Raw genomic sequence first — 15014 nt, 5'->3', positions numbered from 1 at the left:
CCTGAACACGCTCTGAGGTTCAGCTTCCTCCATGTTTACCCTGAACACGCTCTGAGGTTCAGCTTCCTCCGTGTTTACCCTGAACACGCTCTGAGGTTCAGCTTCCTCCGTGTTTACCCTGAACACGCTCTGAGGTTCAGCTTCCTCCATGTTTACCCTGAACACGCTCTGAGGTTCAGCTTCCTCCGTGTTTACCCTGAACACGCTCTGAGGTTCACCTTCCTCCATGTTTACCCTGAACACGCTCTGAGGTTCAGCTTCCTCCATGTTTACCCTGAACACGCTCTGAGGTTCACCTTCCTCCATGTTTACTCTGAACACGCTCTGAGGTTCAGCTTCCTCCATGTTTACCCTGAACACGCTCTGAGGTTCAGCTTCCTCCGTGTTTACCCTGAACACGCTCTGAGGTTCACCTTCCTCCGTGTTTACCCTGAACACGCTCTGAGGTTCAGCTTCCTCCATGTTTACCCTGAACACGCTCTGAGGTTCAGCTTCCTCCGTGTTTACCCTGAACACGCTCTGAGGTTCACCTTCCTCCATGTTTACCCTGAACACGCTCTGAGGTTCACCTTCCTCCATGTTTACCCTGAACACGCTCTGAGGTTCACCTTCCTCCATGTTTACCCTGAACACGCTCTGAGGTTCAGCTTCCTCCATGTTTACCCTGAACACGCTCTGAGGTTCAGCTTCCTCCATGTTTACCCTGAACACGCTCTGAGGTTCAGCTTCCTCCATGTTTACCCTGAACACGCTCTGAGGTTCAGCTTCCTCCATGTTTACCCTGAACACGCTCTGAGGTTCAGCTTCCTCCATGTTTACCCTGAACACGCTCTGAGGTTCAGCTTCCTCCATGTTTACCCTGAACACGCTCTGAGGTTCAGCTTCCTCCATGTTTACCCTGAACCTGAGGTTCAGCTTCCTCCATGTTTACCCTGAACACGCTCTGAGGTTCAGCTTCCTCCATGTTTACCCTGAACCTGAGGTTCAGCTTCCTCCATGTTTACCCTGAACACGCTCTGAGGTTCACCTTCCTCCATGTTTACCCTGAACACGCTCTGAGGTTCAGCTTCCTCCATGTTTACCCTGAACACGCTCTGAGGTTCAGCTTCCTCCATGTTTACCCTGAACACGCTCTGAGGTTCAGCTTCCTCCATGTTTACCCTGAACACGCTCTGAGGTTCAGCTTCCTCCATGTTTACCCTGAACACGCTCTGAGGTTCAGCTTCCTCCATGTTTACCCTGAACACGCTCTGAGGTTCAGCTTCCTCCATGTTTACCCTGAACACGCTCTGAGGTTCAGCTTCCTCCATGTTTACCCTGAACACGCTCTGAGGTTCAGCTTCCTCCATGTTTACCCTGAACACGCTCTGAGGTTCAGCTTCCTCCATGTTTACCCTGAACACGCTCTGAGGTTCACCTTCCTCCATGTTTACCCTGAACACGCTCTGAGGTTCAGCTTCCTCCATGTTTACCCTGAACACGCTCTGAGGTTCAGCTTCCTCCATGTTTACCCTGAACACGCTCTGAGGTTCAGCTTCCTCCATGTTTACCCTGAACACGCTCTGAGGTTCCTCCATGTTTACCCTGAACACGCTCTGAGGTTCACCTTCCTCCATGTTTACCCTGAACACGCTCTGAGGTTCAGCTTCCTCCATGTTTACCCTGAACACGCTCTGAGGTTCAGCTTCCTCCATGTTTACCCTGAACACGCTCTGAGGTTCACCTTCCTCCATGTTTACCCTGAACACGCTCTGAGGTTCAGCTTCCTCCATGTTTACCCTGAACACGCTCTGAGGTTCAGCTTCCTCTGTGTTTACCCTGAACACGCTCTGAGGTTCACCTTCCTCCATGTTTACCCTGAACACGCCTTGAGGTTCAGCTTCCTCCATGTTTACCCTGAACACGCTCTGAGGTTCACCTTCCTCCATGTTTACCCTGAACACGCCTTGAGGTTCAGCTTCCTCCATGTTTACCCTGAACACGCTCTGAGGTTCAGCTTCCTCCATGTTTACCCTGAACACGCTCTGAGGTTCAGCTTCCTCCATGTTTACCCTGAACACGCTCTGAGGTTCAGCTTCCTCCATGTTTACCCTGAACACGCTCTGAGGTTCAGCTTCCTCCATGTTTACCCTGAACACGCTCTGAGGTTCAGCTTCCTCTGTGTTTACCCTGAACACGCTCTGAGGTTCACCTTCCTCCATGTTTACCCTGAACACGCCTTGAGGTTCAGCTTCCTCCATGTTTACCCTGAACACGCTCTGAGGTTCAGCTTCCTCCATGTTTACCCTGAACACGCTCTGAGGTTCAGCTTCCTCCATGTTTACCCTGAACACGCTCTGAGGTTCAGCTTCCTCCATGTTTACCCTGAACATGCTCTGAGGTTCACCTTCCTCCATGTTTACCCTGAACACGCTCTGAGGTTCACCTTCCTCCATGTTTACCCTGAACACGCTCTGAGGTTCAGCTTCCTCCATGTTTACCCTGAACACGCTCTGAGGTTCACCTTCCTCCATGTTTACCCTGAACACGCTCTGAGGTTCAGCTTCCTCCATGTTTACCCTGAACACGCTCTGAGGTTCAGCTTCCTCCATGTTTACCCTGAACACGCTCTGAGGTTCAGCTTCCTCCATGTTTACCCTGAACACGCTCTGAGGTTCAGCTTCCTCCATGTTTACCCTGAACACGCTCTGAGGTTCAGCTTCCTCCATGTTTACCCTGAACACGCTCTGAGGTTCAGCTTCCTCCATGTTTACCCTGAACACGCTCTGAGGTTCAGCTTCCTCCATGTTTACCCTGAACACGCTCTGAGGTTCAGCTTCCTCCATGTTTACCCTGAACACGCTCTGAGGTTCAGCTTCCTCCATGTTTACCCTGAACACGCTCTGAGGTTCAGCTTCCTCCATGTTTACCCTGAACACGCTCTGAGGTTCACCTTCCTCCATGTTTACCCTGAACACGCTCTGAGGTTCAGCTTCCTCCATGTTTACCCTGAACACGCTCTGAGGTTCCTCCATGTTTACCCTGAACACGCTCTGAGGTTCACCTTCCTCCATGTTTACCCTGAACACGCTCTGAGGTTCCTCCATGTTTACCCTGAACACGCTCTGAGGTTCAGCTTCCTCCATGTTTACCCTGAACACGCTCTGAGGTTCCTCCATGTTTACCCTGAACACGCTCTGAGGTTCCTCCATGTTTACCCTGAACACGCCTTGAGGTTCAGCTTCCTCCATGTTTACCCTGAACATGCTCTGAGGTTCACCTTCCTCCATGTTTACCCTGAACACGCTCTGAGGTTCAGCTTCCTCCATGTTTACCCTGAACACGCTCTGAGGTTCAGCTTCCTCCATGTTTACCCTGAACACGCTCTGAGGTTCAGCTTCCTCCATGTTTACCCTGAACACGCTCTGAGGTTCCTCCATGTTTACCCTGAACACGCTCTGAGGTTCAGCTTCCTCCATGTTTACCCTGAACACGCTCTGAGGTTCCTCCATGTTTACCCTGAACACGCTCTGAGGTTCCTCCATGTTTACCCTGAACACGCCTTGAGGTTCAGCTTCCTCCATGTTTACCCTGAACATGCTCTGAGGTTCACCTTCCTCCATGTTTACCCTGAACACGCTCTGAGGTTCAGCTTCCTCCATGTTTACCCTGAACACGCTCTGAGGTTCAGCTTCCTCCATGTTTACCCTGAACACGCTCTGAGGTTCAGCTTCCTCCATGTTTACTCTGAACACGCTCTGAGGTTCACCTTCCTCCATGTTTACCCTGAACACGCTCTGAGGTTCAGCTTCCTCCATGTTTACCCTGAACACGCTCTGAGGTTCAGCTTCCTCCATGTTTACCCTGAACACGGCGTCTCTGGAAAGTCCCGACTCTTTGGGAACTTTCACTTCCTGCTCAGCAGCCAATCAGAGAGCAGCAGCCGCCTGCATCATCAGTAACCAGGTAACTCAGGCGCGCTGCTGCTCCACTTCACCAACATGCTGTTCAAACTCTGACGTTCAGCCTTCAGGACCAGAATAAGAACCAGGACCATGCTCCAACTCGGACGGGTCGCTGAACCAGAACCAGAATTGTCATTCAGCATTTTTACTCATCATAACTCTTTAACCCTCCTGTTGTCCTGTTTAACCCTCCTGTTGTCCTGTTTAACCCTCCTGTTGTCCTGTTTAACCCTCCTGTTGTCCTGTTTAACCCTCCTGTTGTCCTGTTTAACCCTCCTGTTGTCCTGTTTAACCCTCCTGTTGTCCTGTTTAACCCTCCTGTTGTCCTGTTGAACCCTTCTGTTGTCCTGTTTAACCCTCCTGTTGTCCTGTTTAACCCTCCTGTTGTCCTGTTTAACCCCCCTGTTGTCCTGTTGAACCCTTCTGTTGTCCTGTTTAACCCTCCTGTTGTCCTGTTTAACCCTCCTGTTGTCCTGTTTAACCCTCCTCTTGTCCTGTGTAACCCTCCTTTTGTCCTGTTTAACCCTCCTGTTGTCCTGCGGGTCCAAAGTGAGCCACCACCATGTTTAGCTGTAGAAAAAATACCTTAAACTATCTTTTTCCAACTTGAAATGTTCTGACTTTTCCTAAAGGGACCCCATCATTAGAAGAAGTCAGACTTTATTTTTGTTTCTGTTTCCATGTGGGCTGTACACCACTAGGGTACAAAGATTGCCTTATGGGTCATTTTTGACCCGTGAATTATAAAAACATTTAAACAGCAGAAAAAAGTTCACTGTTTTTTTCCCTTTCAATATAATTAATTCAGAAGTAATTACTTCACATTTATATAATAGCAATAATAAACCTTTATTATGTAAAAGAAAACTGAGAAAACAAGAAAACTGTTGGTCCAACTGACAGTTGGTTTGTGGTAAAAAAAAAAAAAAAAAAAACTGGTGATTGTGTCTTTGTATTGTGTAACAAAAACTACATGATCCTGTCAGGCCGCAGCAGCCAATCAGAAAAGCAGCTGCTGATGACTCACGGGTCGCTGGGCAGCAGCAGCTTCTGTTAGACGGCAGCAGTGAGCAGAAGGAGCAGCTCCGCCCCCTGCTGGACACACGAGGAACATGTCAGGTTCAAACACCTAAAACAATCATCAAACAATACAGAAAGAAGAGAGAGAGAGGCGTCAAGGGTTTTTACTCATGAGGAGAGCGAGAGGAGACAGCTTCTTACCGTCTCCAGACCGCTCTGAAGCCTCTCCTCACGCCTCCATTTTATTCTGAAATGGGTGTTCCCTGCTTTCAAAGCTCTCACCTGTAGAAGGAAGGGGGGTCCGGTTTCAGGCCGGACCGACCACATTCCTGACAGCGGAGTTTACCACCTTCACACAGATAAGCGAGGCACAACTTCAACTCAAAACTCTGAATCAATATGAGAAAACAGAGTATGTACGGGATAACTATCATAAAATGTATTTACAACTCAACAGATCATGTTTCCAACTCTTCCCCGAAGCACACGAACGCACCGCAGTCATGTGATCAGAACAGATAGATAGATAGATAGATAGATAGATAGATAGATAGATAGATAGATAGATAGATAGATAGATAGATAGATAGATAGAATAGACTCTGTACTAGGGTGACCAGACGTCCATATTTCCCGGGACAGGAAGTGAAATACGGACGTATGGTCACCCTACTCTGTACAGAGTCTATGTTTGCTGTTACAACCCTCTTAATTATGATTAGTCATGGCACTGGGGTGTAACTCAAACAAAGTAAGTAATACCTCAGTCAGTTGCTGTCCATAGAAAAAAGTATAATTTATTTATAATTGTGAAAAGGTAACATAACAAAAAGATCATCCAAAAACCACAGTGAAGCTCTTACTCTACAGGGTCTCCGAGGCCAAAACAACAAACTAAACACCCCCTCTAATTATGAAAAGAAAAGATCTCTGGCTAAGAGCCAACTTAAAATTACAAGGGCTGAACTCCCTGCCTGACCAAAAAACAGGAGAAAAGAGTGAGAACAAAGTGAGAACCCCTACCAGCTTCCACTGTGAAAACAAAACACAAAATTACTCATCAGTGACCTAAAGTAAATACCAAAACTGTACACATTTTCAAAACACAATGCACGAGCACAAGATCAAAGGCCAGAGGAAAAGGGAAGGCCGGCTTCTTCTTCTTCTTTTGTTTATTGGCAGATTACATCTTTTGGTTGTTGTATACCGCCACCTACTGTACAGGGTTGTGTAGAGTGATACTATGGCGATTGTATCTGATCAGTCAAGAGGGTGTAAAATAAAGCTAGAGATAATAAAAATAGACAAATAAACAATAAAATTAAATAAATAATATATATATATATATATATATATATATATATATATGTCAAACATCCCCCTCCTCTGTCAATCTCTCTGTCATATCTTATATTATTAGATCCTTTTAAGACAAATTCTAGCTGTGACTTTAACCATGTTTCTTGAATGCAAATGATATCTGGCTAAATTGGTAACTCCTTTAGATATCTTTTGAATTCTTGTCCATTTGCAATTAAACTACTTTATATTTCTGAGCTTCTCTTGCCTCTTTTTGCTTTCCACAGCCCCCATATGCTGCACTATGCTTTCCTCCACAATTACAGCATTTTAATTCAGCTATTTCCCCACATTTACCATAGTCATGCTCCCCTCCACATTTAGCACATCTAGTCTTGCCTCTGCATTGTGCCGCAACATGCCCAAATCTTTGGCATTTAAAGCATCTTAATGGGGGTGGTATGTATTCCCTCACTTGATAACTCATATATCCCATTTGAACTTTAGAAAGCATTTCCATCTTAAAGTAAAGTAATATCGACAAGCTCTCAACTTTCTCTTTTCCTTTTGTCAGCCTTTTTTAATCTCACCTCCTTTTAGACTCTTTTTAATTTCATCAATAGAAACAGATATCGGTATTCCTGAAATCACCCCTCTTGATTTTGATGATGTAGCTGGTATATGGGTTGTAATCTTGATACCATTTAACTTTTCTTTGCTTAATATTTTTTTCCGCTGCTCTTCAGATGCTGCAAAAATAAGCAATCTGCCATCACCCAGGAATCTAGCACGATTAATGGTTCCTGTCTCTTTCTCAATTGCTTTCGTTAAATGAATTGGATGTAAATCTGGACCTCCACACTGATCAAACACTACTACAGCTTTAAACGTTTCATTTATTTGCGCTATTCTTCTTTCTACAATCCTACTAAGTTTAACAGTGTCTATCGACTCCATGCTACTGCTGGAGTCTTATCTCTGTCTTGCCTGTTTTTTCCGAACTTCTTCCCATAACATCTCATCATCATCTTTATCCAAAGTCAGTGGATCCAATTCTTTGAGATCCCTCACATAACCATCAGAATCTTCTGCCATGACACACTCTACATTCACTGTACAGCAAAGTTTTAGTTACCAACTTCGTTTGAACGTCTGCTGCTGAGTTTGGTGCTGCACCTCGAGCCACCTGCGGTCAATCCCACTGATCCGAGCCAATTCGGAAGGGCGGCTTCCCAACAGTGAAGCTCTTTATGGAGCAGCTGACGAGCTGTAACACCAATCACCTGTGGCAGCGAGGTAGCCCTGAAACACAGGAAAGGGTAAGAAGGGTGTCTCATGAAGAGAGCGCCCCCTGGAGGTCAGGGACCGTAATATTTGCTGACAGTCCAGCTGCAGCCCCAGCCTGACCACCTCCACATCGACCCCCTCCATGGACACAGGTAGGAGCTGGTTCTTCCTTCTGAACTCCATCGCCATCTCCTTGGTGTTGGAGGTGTTCAGCTGTAGGCGGGTGGACCTGCACCACCCCACAAAGGGTCTCGGGATGAGCCCGCGGAGGAACGTAAACACAAACAACAACGGCGTGGGAAAACTCTGTGGGCATGTAATACGGTCTGAGTCCCACCGCCAGCAGCTCCATGTCTCTGTTGCACTCCGTCTCCTTCACCATAACAGTCCCGGGTTGCACCACCTGTTGTTAATAAACGGTGAGAGACCCCCACCTGCATCTGTCCCTGTCCGCTCTCACTGTCCTGAATCCAGGTACATCCACATAAGCATCTGGACCCTAACTAAAAAAAGCAAAAGAAAAAACAAGCTTTAAATGCTAAAACTACACTACACGTGCGGAGCTAGGGGATCAGCGTCCTGCTCAGGCTGGAAGAATACGACTGTTACGTCTGAGTTTTTTGTCATGTTTTTAGTTATTTTTAGTTATTTTTTTTAGTTCTTGTTTTGTTATTAGTTTTTTCATGTTTCCCCACAACTTCTGTTGTAACCCAAGGTCTGACCCGTCACAGTAAGCCGAGCCGAGATGCCCACATGGTTTGATGAGGTGAGTGCTGTGTAAGCTTTCCAGCTGATGGTAGTGGACAGTTTCTTGACGCCTCTGCAGGATCATGTCAGATTTCTGCGTGAAGACTGATGGAAACAAAAGGTAACAGCAGGTAACAGGAGGTAACAGCAGGTAACAGGAGGTAACAGCAGGTAACAGCAGGTAACAGCAGGTAACAGCAGGTAACAGGAGGTAACAGGAGGTAACAGGAGGTAACAGGAGGTAACAGCAGGTAACAGCAGGTAACAGGAGGTAACAGCAGGTAACAGCAGGTAACAGGAGGTAACAGCAGGTAACAGGAGGTAACAGCAGGTAACAGCAGGTAACAGCAGGTAACAGCAGGTAACAGCAGGTAACAGGAGGTAACAGCAGGTAACAGGAGGTAACAGGAGGTAACAGCAGGTAACAGGAGGTAACAGCAGGTAACAGCAGGTAACAGCAGGTAACAGCAGGTAACAGGAGGTAACAGCAGGTAACAGCAGGTAACAGCAGGTAACAGCAGGTAACAGCAGGTAACAGGAGGTAACAGCAGGTAACAGCAGGTAACAGCAGGTAACAGCAGGTAACAGGAGGTAACAGCAGGTAACAGCAGGTAACAGCAGGTAACAGCAGGTAACAGGAGGTAACAGCAGGTAACAGCAGGTAACAGCAGGTAACAGGAGGTAACAGGAGGTAACAGGAGGTAACAGCAGGTAACAGCAGGTAACAGCAGGTAACAGCAGGTAACAGCAGGTAACAGCAGGTAACAGCAGGTAACAGCAGGTAACAGGAGGTAACAGCAGGTAACAGCAGGTAACAGCAGGTAACAGCAGGTAACAGCAGGTAACAGGAGGTAACAGCAGGTAACAGCAGGTAACAGCAGGTAACAGCAGGTAACAGCAGGTAACAGCAGGTAACAGCAGGTAACAGCAGGTAACAGCAGGTAACAGCAGGTAACAGCAGGTAACAGGAGGTAACAGGAGGTAACAGGAGGTAACAGCAGGTAACAGCAGGTAACAGGAGGTAACAGGAGGTAACAGCAGGTAACAGGAGGTAACAGCAGGTAACAGGAGGTAACAGCAGGTAACAGCAGGTAACAGGAGGTAACAGCAGGTAACAGCAGGTAACAGCAGGTAACAGCAGGTAACAGCAGGTAACAGCAGGTAACAGGAGGTAACAGCAGGTAACAGCAGGTAACAGCAGGTAACAGCAGGTAACAGGAGGTAACAGGAGGTAACAGCAGGTAACAGCAGGTAACAGCAGGTAACAGGAGGTAACAGGAGGTAACAGGAGGTAACAGCAGGTAACAGCAGGTAACAGGAGGTAACAGGAGGTAACAGCAGGTAACAGGAGGTAACAGCAGGTAACAGCAGGTAACAGGAGGTAACAGGAGGTAACAGGAGGTAACAGCAGGTAACAGGAGGTAACAGCAGGTAACAGGAGGTAACAGCAGGTAACAGGAGGTAACAGCAGGTAACAGCAGGTAACAGCAGGTAACAGGAGGTAACAGCAGGTAACAGGAGGTAACAGCAGGTAACAGCAGGTAACAGCAGGTAACAGCAGGTAACAGCAGGTAACAGCAGGTAACAGCAGGTAACAGCAGGTAACAGCAGGTAACAGCAGGTAACAGCAGGTAACAGCAGGTAACAGCAGGTAACAGCAGGTAACAGCAGGTAACAGCAGGTAACAGCAGGTAACAGCAGGTAACAGCAGGTAACAGCAGGTAACAGCAGGTAACAGCAGGTAACAGCAGGTAACAGCAGGTAACAGGAGGTAACAGCAGGTAACAGGAGGTAACAGCAGGTAACAGCAGGTAACAGCAGGTAACAGCAGGTAACAGCAGGTAACAGCAGGTAACAGCAGGTAACAGGAGGTAACAGGAGGTAACAGGAGGTAACAGCAGGTAACAGCAGGTAACAGCAGGTAACAGGAGGTAACAGCAGGTAACAGGAGGTAACAGCAGGTAACAGGAGGTAACAGGAGGTAACAGGAGGTAACAGGAGGTAACAGCAGGTAACAGCAGGTAACAGCAGGTAACAGGAGGTAACAGGAGGTAACAGCAGGTAACAGCAGGTAAAAGGAGGTAACAGCAGGTAACAGCAGGTAACAGCAGGTAACAGCAGGTAACAGCAGGTAACAGCAGGTAACAGCAGGTAACAGGAGGTAACAGGAGGTAACAGGAGGTAACAGGAGGTAACAGCAGGTAACAGCAGGTAACAGCAGGTAACAGCAGGTAACAGCAGGTAACAGCAGGTAACAGGAGGTAACAGCAGGTAACAGGAGGTAACAGCAGGTAACAGCAGGTAACAGGAGGTAACAGGAGGTAACAGCAGGTAACAGCAGGTAACAGCAGGTAACAGCAGGTAACAGCAGGTAACAGCAGGTAACAGGAGGTAACAGCAGGTAACAGCAGGTAACAGCAGGTAACAGGAGGTAACAGCAGGTAACAGCAGGTAACAGCAGGTAACAGGAGGTAACAGCAGGTAACAGGAGGTAACAGGAGGTAACAGCAGGTAACAGCAGGTAACAGCAGGTAACAGCAGGTAACAGGAGGTAACAGCAGGTAACAGCAGGTAACAGCAGGTAACAGGAGGTAACAGGAGGTAACAGGAGGTAACAGGAGGTAACAGCAGGTAACAGCAGGTAACAGCAGGTAACAGCAGGTAACAGCAGGTAACAGCAGGTAACAGGAGGTAACAGCAGGTAACAGGAGGTAACAGCAGGTAACAGCAGGTAACAGGAGGTAACAGGAGGTAACAGCAGGTAACAGCAGGTAACAGCAGGTAACAGCAGGTAACAGCAGGTAACAGGAGGTAACAGCAGGTAACAGCAGGTAACAGCAGGTAACAGCAGGTAACAGGAGGTAACAGGAGGTAACAGCAGGTAACAGCAGGTAACAGCAGGTAACAGGAGGTAACAGCAGGTAACAGCAGGTAACAGCAGGTAACAGCAGGTAACAGCAGGTAACAGCAGGTAACAGCAGGTAACAGCAGGTAACAGGAGGTAACAGCAGGTAACAGCAGGTAACAGCAGGTAACAGCAGGTAACAGGAGGTAACAGGAGGTAACAGCAGGTAACAGCAGGTAACAGCAGGTAACAGGAGGTAACAGCAGGTAACAGCAGGTAACAGCAGGTAACAGGAGGTAACAGCAGGTAACAGGAGGTAACAGCAGGTAACAGCAGGTAACAGCAGGTAACAGGAGGTAACAGCAGGTAACAGGAGGTAACAGCAGGTAACAGCAGGTAACAGCAGGTAACAGGAGGTAACAGCAGGTAACAGCAGGTAACAGCAGGTAACAGGAGGTAACAGGAGGTAACAGCAGGTAACAGCAGGTAACAGCAGGTAACAGGAGGTAACAGCAGGTAACAGCAGGTAACAGCAGGTAACAGGAGGTAACAGCAGGTAACAGGAGGTAACAGGAGGTAACAGCAGGTAACAGCAGGTAACAGCAGGTAACAGCAGGTAACAGGAGGTAACAGCAGGTAACAGCAGGTAACAGCAGGTAACAGGAGGTAACAGGAGGTAACAGGAGGTAACAGCAGGTAACAGCAGGTAACAGGAGGTAACAGCAGGTAACAGCAGGTAACAGCAGGTAACAGCAGGTAACAGCAGGTAACAGCAGGTAACAGCAGGTAACAGCAGGTAACAGCAGGTAACAGCAGGTAACAGGAGGTAACAGCAGGTAACAGCAGGTAACAGGAGGTAACAGCAGGTAACAGGAGGTAACAGCAGGTAACAGGAGGTAACAGCAGGTAACAGGAGGTAACAGCAGGTAACAGCAGGTAACAGCAGGTAACAGGAGGTAACAGGAGGTAACAGGAGGTAACAGCAGGTAACAGCAGGTAACAGCAGGTAACAGCAGGTAACAGCAGGTAACAGGAGGTAACAGCAGGTAACAGCAGGTAACAGCAGGTAACAGCAGGTAACAGCAGGTAACAGGAGGTAACAGCAGGTAACAGCAGGTAACAGGAGGTAACAGCAGGTAACAGCAGGTAACAGGAGGTAACAGCAGGTAACAGCAGGTAACAGCAGGTAACAGCAGGTAACAGGAGGTAACAGCAGGTAACAGGAGGTAACAGCAGGTAACAGGAGGTAACAGGAGGTAACAGCAGGTAACAGCAGGTAACAGGAGGTAACAGGAGGTAACAGGAGGTAACAGGAGGTAACAGGAGGTAACAGCAGGTAACAGCAGGTAACAGCAGGTAACAGCAGGTAACAGCAGGTAACAGGAGGTAACAGGAGGTAACAGCAGGTAACAGCAGGTAACAGCAGGTAACAGCAGGTAACAGCAGGTAACAGCAGGTAACAGCAGGTAACAGGAGGTAACAGCAGGTAACAGGAGGTAACAGGAGGTAACAGCAGGTAACAGCAGGTAACAGCAGGTAACAGGAGGTAACAGCAGGTAACAGCAGGTAACAGGAGGTAACAGCAGGTAACAGGAGGTAACAGCAGGTAACAGCAGGTAACAGGAGGTAACAGGAGGTAACAGCAGGTAACAGGAGGTAACAGGAGGTAACAGGAGGTAACAGCAGGTAACAGGAGGTAACAGCAGGTAACAGCAGGTAACAGGAGGTAACAGCAGGTAACAGGAGGTAACAGCAGGTAACAGGAGGTAACAGGAGGTAACAGCAGGTAACAGCAGGTAACAGCAGGTAACAGCAGGTAACAGCAGGTAACAGCAGGTAACAGCAGGTAACAGCAGGTAACAGGAGGTAACAGCAGGTAACAGCAGGTAACAGCAGGTAACAGGAGGTAACAGGAGGTAACAGGAGGTAACAGGAGGTAACAGCAGGTAACAGGAGGTAACAGGAGGTAACAGGAGGTAACAGGAGGTAACAGCAGGTAACAGCAGGTAACAGCAGGTAACAGGAGGTAACAGCAGGTAACAGCAGGTAACAGCAGGTAACAGCAGGTAACAGCAGGTAACAGGAGGTAACAGGAGGTAACAGGAGGTAACAGGAGGTAACAGCAGGTAACAGGAGGTAACAGCAGGTAACAGCAGGTAACAGCAGGTAACAGGAGGTAACAGCAGGTAACAGCAGGTAACAGCAGGTAACAGGAGGTAACAGGAGGTAACAGGAGGTAACAGGAGGTAACAGCAGGTAACAGGAGGTAACAGCAGGTAACAGCAGGTAACAGCAGGTAACAGGAGGTAACAGGAGGTAACAGCAGGTAACAGCAGGTAACAGGAGGTAACAGCAGGTAACAGCAGGTAACAGCAGGTAACAGCAGGTAACAGGAGGTAACAGCAGGTAACAGCAGGTAACAGGAGGTAACAGCAGGTAACAGGAGGTAACAGCAGGTAACAGCAGGTAACAGGAGGTAACAGGAGGTAACAGCAGGTAACAGCAGGTAACAGCAGGTAACAGCAGGTAACAGCAGGTAACAGGAGGTAACAGGAGGTAACAGGAGGTAACAGCAGGTAACAGGAGGTAACAGGAGGTAACAGGAGGTAACAGGAGGTAACAGCAGGTAACAGCAGGTAACAGCAGGTAACAGGAGGTAACAGCAGGTAACAGGAGGTAACAGGAGGTAACAGGAGGTAACAGGAGGTAACAGCAGGTAACAGCAGGTAACAGCAGGTAACAGCAGGTAACAGCAGGTAACAGGAGGTAACAGGAGGTAACAGGAGGTAACAGGAGGTAACAGCAGGTAACAGGAGGTAACAGGAGGTAACAGGAGGTAACAGGAGGTAACAGCAGGTAACAGCAGGTAACAGCAGGTAACAGGAGGTAACAGCAGGTAACAGCAGGTAACAGCAGGTAACAGCAGGTAACAGGAGGTAACAGCAGGTAACAGCAGGTAACAGCAGGTAACAGCAGGTAACAGGAGGTAACAGGAGGTAACAGGAGGTAACAGGAGGTAACAGCAGGTAACAGGAGGTAACAGCAGGTAACAGCAGGTAACAGCAGGTAACAGCAGGTAACAGCAGGTAACAGGAGGTAACAGGAGGTAACAGCAGGTAACAGGAGGTAACAGCAGGTAACAGCAGGTAACAGGAGGTAACAGCAGGTAACAGCAGGTAACAGGAGGTAACAGCAGGTAACAGCAGGTAACAGGAGGTAACAGCAGGTAACAGGAGGTAACAGCAGGTAACAGCAGGTAACAGGAGGTAACAGGAGGTAACAGCAGGTAACAGCAGGTAACAGCAGGTAACAGCAGGTAACAGCAGGTAACAGGAGGTAACAGGAGGTAACAGGAGGTAACAGCAGGTAACAGGAGGTAACAGGAGGTAACAGGAGGTAACAGGAGGTAACAGCAGGTAACAGCAGGTAACAGCAGGTAACAGCAGGTAACAGCAGGTAACAGGAGGTAACAGCAGGTAACAGCAGGTAACAGCAGGTAACAGCAGGTAACAGGAGGTAACAGGAGGTAACAGCAGGTAACAGGAGGTAACAGGAGGTAACAGCAGGTAACAGGAGGTAACAGCAGGTAACAGCAGGTAACAGGAGGTAACAGCAGGTAACAGCAGGTAACAGGAGGTAACAGCAGGTAACAGGAGGTAACAGCAGGTAACAGCAGGTAACAGGAGGTAACAGGAGGTAACAGCAGGTAACAGCAGGTAACAGCAGGTAACAGGAGGTAACAGGAGGTAACAGGAGGTAACAGCAGGTAACAGGAGGTAACAGGAGGTAACAGGAGGTAACAGGAGGTAACAGCAGGTAACAGGAGGTAACAGCAGGTAACAGCAGGTAACAGCAGGTAACAGGAGGTAACA

The sequence above is a fragment of the Odontesthes bonariensis genome, chromosome 19, assembly GCF_027942865.1.
Source record: "Odontesthes bonariensis isolate fOdoBon6 chromosome 19, fOdoBon6.hap1, whole genome shotgun sequence".
NCBI lineage: Eukaryota > Metazoa > Chordata > Actinopteri > Atheriniformes > Atherinopsidae > Odontesthes > Odontesthes bonariensis.
The sequence above is the reverse complement of the archived record's forward strand: the minus strand, read 5'-3'. Positions refer to the sequence as shown.